The sequence below is a fragment of the Rhincodon typus genome, chromosome 19, assembly GCF_021869965.1.
Source record: "Rhincodon typus isolate 14 chromosome 19, sRhiTyp1.1, whole genome shotgun sequence".
Lineage (NCBI taxonomy): Eukaryota > Metazoa > Chordata > Chondrichthyes > Orectolobiformes > Rhincodontidae > Rhincodon > Rhincodon typus.
The window spans coordinates 55337056-55345644 of record NC_063350.1 but is presented as its reverse complement, the minus strand read 5'-3'; the positions used below and the strand labels follow the sequence as shown (position 1 = coordinate 55345644).

Here is an 8589-nt window from a genome sequence, read left to right as displayed (position 1 = left end):
TCACACCCCTCCCTCTACCCGTCCTCTGTCCCTCTCCCCCCTCACCCTCCCCCTGTGCACCGTGCAGGACAGAATCCTTTCCCTTTTGTTGCTCTGTTCATACCAGCTCCCAGCAGCTGAGAGGATTCCTCACACCAGGCCTACTCCTGTTTTTCCCTTGACCCAAACACACACATTTGAATGACTCCACTCTAGTCCAGTCTGCACTGTTTTTGTCTTTTTGTAGCTACTTGCAGTTGATGCGCTTCTTCTTGATGGACCTTTGCTGAGTGAAGCTATTCTCTCAAACAATCTGACTCACAGTGTGTGTGGAAGTGCTAGTGTTTTACAGTGACCTCTGTGACTGATTGCAAACACTGTTTTTTTGCTATTGGCTCCTGTCTGTACAAATGGGACTCCACCCACCCTGAGTGAAGCTTTGATGATCGCCAATTCGTTTTGAAGCTCTTCCTTGCATGACTCAAGATCCCTTTCTAACTCCACATCCCTTCGTATTTCAGATTCTGTGATCACTTTACTGGCTGCCGACATTTCTGAAGGTTCACTTGCTTGCAATTCTGATAGAACTGGTAAGAAGTTACTTGCCTGCACCTGGAAGTGCTCCAGCTCAGTACTTCTTTGTCTAACTGTGTCCACAGGAGCTGAATCTCCCAGGTGGGTTCCCAGCAGCAAATAGATGACTTTCCTTCTTTTTATCTCCTTCAAGAAGGGATTGATTTGCCCCAGAAGAGACAGCTGGGTTTTCAGGATCAGCAATTACTGAATACAGCAACACGGCAATGATATAAGTTTCACAGTTCAGTAAAAGAACAACTTGTGTGCTGGCTGCTTTCTATGTACCTATATTCTGAAACGACAAACCACTGCCTGAAATACCCCCTGGTGGCTGGACACTGTCTTTTTTCTCAGTGGCTTTATTCCAGCTTCTGTTTCAAGACAAAAAGGAGGGTTAGCCCCATTATCTTGCAAGGCTAGGACGGAAATGACTTCATTGTCCTCTAACTGAAGGATATCAAAAGCTTTACAAGCAGCACCTCTTCGCAAAGAATTGTAAAGATTAGGAATTAGCACAAGTTGTTGATATTCCCTTTTTTGTTACAGCAAAGTGAGGAGATTGCGTTTGGTCTCTTAGTCTGATCCATGTACCTGCTGAGGCCCAAACTTTAATGGTGGACAGTCTGATGATTCCTGACCTCTATTATGGAGGAAGCATCAAAAGCTCAACCCCAATATCCAATTTAAAACTAGTTTCTCTGTCTCTTAACTAAATTGCTGCATGCCAATATTCATCCTGTGGGTTTATACTATTCAGTTAAATTCCTGAGGTTGATATCGCCCAGGAAGAGTTGGTCTTCCCTCCTTTGCAGGACTCCTGTGGGCTGCTGTGTTTTGTGTTTAATTTTCTACGGTACCTCTGTAGACTTACCCCAGCCTCTGTCTTGGCACATGCGACCCTGTATAAAACTGACTGGATCGGATTCTTTCTGCTGAATTGCCTTTGTGCCTTGGGCCATGCCCTTTGCATGTTTACGTTGGTGTATTTTCTGAGTCTTTGTATCTGTAAATACTTTGGTTTCTGTGACATCATACTCAGAGTGGCTGATTGATTTCTTTTCTGTTGTAACCACACAGTCTGCTTTGGGCCTTGTGCTCTCTCTTCAGCTTCTTCAAGGACTTTCCCTTTCCTGTTCAGTGCCGAGATACACATCAAAGTCCGTCACTAGCCAACCCCCAGTACCACTGAGCTTCACTTTGGCTATTACCCCACTTCAGGTCAATGGCTGGCCTCATGACCTATTGCTACTGCACTTCATTTCATAGAAACATAGAAAATATGTGCAGGGGTAGGCCACTTGGCCCTTCGAGCCTGCACCACCATTCAATATGATCATGGCTAATCATGCAATCTCAGTACCCCATTCCCACTCTCTCCCCATACCCCTTGATCCCTTTAGCCACCAGGGCCACGTCCAGCTCCCTGTTGAATATATCTAATGAACTGGCCCCAACAGCTTCCTGTAGGAGAGAAGTCCACAGGATCACAACTCTCTGAGTGAAGAAATTCTTCCTCATCTCAGTCCTGAATGGCTTACCCCTTATTCGTAGACTGTGACCCCAAGTTCTGGACTTCCCCAACATTGGGAACATTATTCCCACATCTAGCCTGTGCAGTCCCCTTAGGATTTTATATGTTTCCATGAGATCCCCCCTCATTCTTCTAAATTCTAGTGAGTAGAAGCCCAGTCGATCCAGTCTTTCCTCATTTGTCAGTGCTGCCATCCTGGGAATCAGTCTGATGAACCTCCTAGCACTCACCTCCAATTCTGTAGCATCAGCATCTAGGCTGTAAGACCTATGTTGTTGATAGTGAACATGAACAGTCTTTATTCTCTGGAGCCCCCACAAGACCAGTCTCCAGTGCCATGTGACCTGATGTCACTATGACATAGCTCCCTATGTATATGCTTAGACTCTAGACCCAGCATAAAGGTGACATCCCTTTACATGACAGTAAGTTTCAACACTCATTGCTGCTGTTTTTTAAAGCTCCCTGATCTGATATAACTGAGGCCCAAGGCTGAAGCTGGGCTTCAGGCCCATCTGTGGATCTGTCAGCGGCCCTGGCCTGTTGAGACAGGCTGTCACTATATGATGTTGTGCTCAGAACTTTACACAAGCCCAGCTTTATAGGCAAGTCACACAGAGGGTAAACATAATGTGTAAACGTACAGATGAAGCAGGAACAAGAGTAGGCCATTCAATGAGATGATCCAATTGGAACCTCAAATCCCCATTGCTGCATTACCCCGATAACCTCCAAACCCCTTGTTAGTCAAGAATCTATCCACCTCTGCCTTAAAATATTCAATGACACCATTTCAATCATATGATCTCCACAGCCTCGGAGAGACAACATTCCCCTCATCTCTCTCTTAAGTGGGGTCCTCTTATTTTTAAATGATGATAACTCTCCAAGTCAGGTTGATATTTGGTTTTATGTAGAGTATGGAAATACAATGGTTCCAAATGACTCCAGGTACTAAGGCCCACTGTACGACCAGAATTGTTCTGGTGCAGGAGCAGGCTATTTGGCCCATCATGCCTGCACTGGGGATGGTAATTTCCAAACAAAACCCTGGGAGTGGTTTTCAGGTAAGGATTGTGGGGGTATTCTCAATATCACACATAGGCAAGACATGTACTGTGTAAAATTGTTCTGATATGCCTCTCACTGCTAATGTGATCTGTGTCATTGCCAATGTGTAACCATTTAAAGGACCCATCTCAGGATGTTGCAAATTGCTCTACAGTGAATTAAATACTTTTTTTTTGGCATTTGGTCACAGTTTAACATGTTAGGGAAAAGCAGCAGTCAGTTTGTACATGGCAAGATCCCACTAACAGCAATGATCGGATTTTAGGTTTAGATTTAGATGTTATTGTCACGTGTACTGAAGTACAGAGGTAGGGTACAGTGAAAAGTGTATAGTGTCACCCCACATGGCACCATCTTAGGTACCAAGGTACCTAGGTACAAAAATCTTAGGTACAAAGTAGTAAAAGAGAGAAACAAAGTTAAAAAGCTGAGCATTACAGACCATTATAGCACAAGTAGAAAAATAAAGAAATAAAGTTAGAAGTTCAACAGTCTTTCTTGAGGGCTTAGCCATGATGGGGCACCAATCTCCTCCACTTAGCTCGCTGTCTGGGAGCACACAGCTGCCTGTTCTCGATGCCACTGCCGCAGATACCAGAGGGACCTCCCTCACCTGCTTCCTGCATTGGGCTCAGATCTGAACGATAAAGTCCATTCTCCGGACCTCGAGGAAGCTGCGATGCTATCGCCGCTTCCGCTGACCTAGCGATATTGGGTGAGGGTTAAATATCGGCCAGGGATCCCCAGGAGAAACACTCTCGCTCTTCATCAAAATAATGTCGTGGAAGCTTTCCATCTTGCCTGAAAGACTGCACTTGCTGACAGGACAGCATTCCCTCAGCGCTGCAGTGTGCTGTCAGCCCTGCTGCTGCCCACAGGTCTCTGGGCTTACTCACATGTACCTTTGAGGTCAGTAGCAAAAGAGCTCCCCAGGGAGGCTGCTGAGGGCAACGTGAATGTAGGGATTCCCAGCATTCCTGGTTCTGAAAGTGCGCCCACTGCCAGGCAGCCCTTGTAATTCAATCCCTACCCTACAGCCTGGTGAGAACAGAGGGTCTACATCTCTACATTGTGTCTCAAGTGGTGGTGTCTGGGATCACATCTGCTGACAGAGTGAGAATGTAACCCCAGTCAGCACTTTAGTAAGACATGCAGATCCACTCTTGAATGGCTTCCCTCTTGAGACCCTGAGCCAGACCCTGGGAGTCGTGGGGTGAGGTGGTGGGAAACAGTGGGGTGGGTGGTGCCTGGGTGGGACTGGGGAGGTGTGGGATTGTGATCAGTTTGAGAAAGGAGAGAGGAAATCAAGAGTGTGGGAGGAGATTGTGAGAGGGCGAGAATGGGTGAGGAGATAACTGGGAATGAAGATCAGGAAGAGATTGTCAACAGTTACCAAGACAGTTCTTGAGCTGGGATAGACTTATTTGAGTCTTTTTAAACTCTCAACTTTCGATTGGTTAGCTTCCAGAAGTTTCTTTAAAAAAGAAGTTACAGTTAGGCTGTATGTGAGGAGGCAATGGCAAAGTGAAATTTGAATTCAATAAAAATCCAGATTAAAAACTCTAATCTAATGGTGACAGTCAATTGTTGTAAAATCATACCTGGTTCACTAATGCCTTTTAAGGAATGAAGTCTGCTGGTCTGGCCTAGATGTGACTCCAGACCCAAAGCAATGTGGACCATTAGGGATGGGCAATAAACGTTGGTTTTGTGAGTGATGCTCACATCCCATGAAGGAATTTAAAAATATATGTCTATATAAACACAGCTGACACTATCAGGCCCAACCTTCCTCCTAATGAAGTATTTTAGTGGTAAGGCTAAGAGAATAAAAAGGAAGACTTGCCCCAAAATATTCTTAGGCCAGGCAGAGTCTGTGGAGAGAAACAGAAGTTAATGTCTGACCTTTCATCAGAATTGAAGAGAAAACAAAGTGTGAGAGTTTTGAAGGCAGTGGGAAAGGGGAAGGGGAGTTTGGTGGTCGTAGGATGAACACAGGAGAAACTCTGTGACAGGGTGGAGGCCCAGGAAGATCAAATAACAAAAGGTTCGGTGATGCTACAGCCAACAGATGTGGCAATGGCGAAAGCGGGAAAAAACAAAGTTTTGAGTCCAAATAAGATGCCAACTGCAGCACGGTGGTTCAGTGGTTAGCACTGCAGCCTCACATCACTAGGGACCTGGGTTCGATTTCAGCCTCGGGCGATTGTGTGGAGTTTGCACATTCTCCCTGTGTCTGCATGGCTTTCCTCCGGGCACTCCGGTTTCCTCCCACAGTCCTAAGGTGCGCAGGTTAGGTAGATTGGCCGTGGGAAGTGCAGGGTTACAAGGTTAGTGTTGGGAGGGTGGGATGCTCCTCTTCAGAGGGTCAGTGTGATCTCGATGGGCTGAATGGTCTGCTTGCACTCTGTAAGGATTCTATCATCATTCTATCATCTATCAACATGAGGGGACAAAGAGAAACCAGGATGGAGACCAACACAGCAAAACAAAGGGGAAAAGAAACTGATTGAATAAACTGGAGGCAGAGGCAGTGATTCAACTTTGTTGAACTTGTTGTGGAGTCCGGAGACTCCAGCAGAGTGTTGGATCGAAAGACAAGATGAGATTCCTCAAGTGTGTGTCAAGTTTCACTGCAGCAGGCCATGGACAGAAAGGTCAGCGTGGAAACAAAGGTGAAGAAATGAAACAACAAGTAAACCAGAAACCCAGGGTCGTGTCTGAGGACAGGTCAGGTATCTCTGGGCCTCATGGGCTGTTTAAAAATTGTTGGTAACTGTGTGGCAGTATATTCACAAAGACATGTTTTTTATAGAACCATGGAATCATAGAATTCCTACAGTGTGAAAGCACATCATTTGGCCCATCAAGTCCACACTGACCCTCTGAAAAGCATCCCATGCAGACCTACCCTATCCACATAACCCATGGCTAATCCAACTAACTCTTACACCCTGGACACCATTGGCAATTTAGCATGGCCGAAACACGTAACCTGCACATCTTTGGACTATGGGAGGAAATCCACACAGACATGGGGAGAATGTGCAAACTCCACACAGACATTGTAGAATGGAACTCGGGTCCCTGATGCTTTGAGGCAGCAGTGCTAACCACTGTGCCACCCATGGCAGGTATTCTGCCCATTTACAAACTTGCCAAAAATTTGGGACAACTTAACTCATGGGGTCATTGAAAATCTCCATAGGTTCGCTCTTGGCCAATTAAACCCATTCCATTAATCAACAAATGTTCTACTGTGGACTCTCCCCGTATGTGTTTATAAGACCTAATATCTCTCTAAACTTCATATGAATTGCTGCATCCAATGCTCACCATGTTTAAAGTGAACAAAGATCAGAGATAGAGCTACAATGAAGTCATGCCATTCTCCTGTCTGTCCCACCTTGAACACTCCTTGAATGGAGTGGAATGGAGATGCTGCATTAACCCAAAAAAACATCACCACTCTGGTATTGCATAAGAGGGCAGGGTACCCATGAATGATATCAGAGAGCACTCATTGCCCACAGAATAGTACCTAGGAGCACCCATCTAGAAGAAAAAGCCAGTTGGGCTAGTTTTGTATGTTGCAAAATGAAGATCCAGTATGACCAATACATTTATTTCTTAAATATTACTTTTTTTTTACAGGTGTTTTCAGTCTGGACAGTGCCAATAGAACATTACCAAAGGCCACAGAATGCAGGAAACACCTAGGGTCCTTGGAATACCAAGTGCTCCAAATGTCTGTGGTACACCTGGAATGCCCAGTGTCCATGGAATACTGGGAATGCCCAGTGTGTCTGTGGAATACCAAGAACTCCCAGCATATGTGGAATACTGGGAGCACCCAGTGTCCGTGGTATATTGGGAATGCCCAGTGTACTCACGATACTGAAAACTCGCAATGTCTGTGCAATGCCGAGAGCATCCGACGTCTATAAAATGCAAGGAACGCCGAGTATCCATGAAAGTTTGTATTTATTTTGTATTTTTGAGCAATTCCAGCAAAGTTTCTCACAGTCTTGACCACATTTCAGCTTCATTCCTGTTTGGAAAGGGAATGACCTCATCCTAACCTTGAGATCAGCACAAGCAATGGGGCCTTTCCCGCTGAAATGTGCCAGCTTTGTGCACACTCAAGGCTTTATCTGCTCCATCTTAACAGGCTGCTGCTAAACTGGTCAAAACTGGTACCAATTGTTTCAAATGAAAAGCACATGGGCAGAGTCCATGAATCAAAAAGAGTTCTGACTGAAGGGGAGGAGAAATAAATCCTAGAGTGAAAACAGACAGCATTGGAACAGTAATTGATAGATCGCACCCTTTCAGTTATATCTGAATCCTGCTGCTCACATCCCCCCACCTCGGTTGATCATTAACCCTGTTAGAAATAAGGCCAGCTCCGTGATCAATGTCGCCTGGTGAGTGGAATGCCTCCTGGTGATCTAACTCATTCAGGGCAAAGAGGCCACCTCCATCTTCTATTCACAGACTGTCGTTGGAAAACACAAGGAGTGATCAATAAACAGAAAGGACTGTGTAACATGGCAACCACACAAACAATGAGCAGGTGCCCCACTAACTGCTCACTCTAAACCTGCTCTTTACAAACCAGAATTAACTGACAAAGGAATAACTTGCTCAAGGTGTAAACACACCCGATGTACTGCAGTCCCACTGAGAAAAACTGCATCTTGTGTGTCTCTACCTGTGGGTGTCTCCACATGTGTCAGTCTGTGTTTCTGCCTGTGTGTGTGTCCCTGTCTGTCTTTGTCTATGTCTCTGTCTGAGTTGCTGTCTGTGTCTCTGTATATTTGTTTTTGCAAGGGTCTATGAATTTCTTTCTGTGTATGTCTTTGACCTTGTTTGTGTGGCTCGGTGTCTTTCTGTCTGTGTCTCTACGTATTCAGCATCCCTGTTTCTGTGTCTCTGTGTGCATTTCCGACTGTATCCCTGTCTGTCCATGTCTCCGTGTCTCTGTTTGTTTCTCTCACTTTGTGTTTCTCTTTCCATGTCTCTGTCTGTGACTCTGCTTGTGTCTCTGTATCTCTGTCTCTCTCTGTCTATGTGTCTATAGCTGTATCTCTGACTACATGTGTCTCTTCCTCTGTCTCTGACTGGGTCTGTGTGTCTCTCTATCTATCCTCCTCTGTGTGTCTCCCTATATGTCTCTCTGTGTGACTCTGTGTGTGTAGCTCTCTCTGTCTCTGCATCTCTGTCTATTGCCATGACCCTAGTGGGTAGAGTGCACTAGAAATCAAGCCTCACTCTTCCATGAATCATCACAAAGGTGAAATATGACGAATATCATCACTAGGATAAGTTAATTTTCCTGACTGTTAGCACCGTCTAAGATAGATGAAACTCACACTAGGGAAGCCATGGTAGCAGAGCCCACCTCCTGTTCTACGACACCATGGTGACTA

At 45.4% G+C, this 8589-nt stretch overlaps 1 long non-coding RNA gene across 1 annotated transcript; it reads left to right on the top strand.

The window, feature by feature from the left end:
* The first annotated feature begins 411 nt into the window (after nt 1–411).
* Nucleotides 412–7121, top strand: LOC125485460. The gene is made up of 2 exons (XR_007264181.1): nt 412–654; nt 6812–7121. It is a non-coding gene; the product is annotated as an uncharacterized LOC125485460 (long non-coding RNA).
* The last annotated feature ends 1468 nt before the right edge of the window (nt 7122–8589 follow it).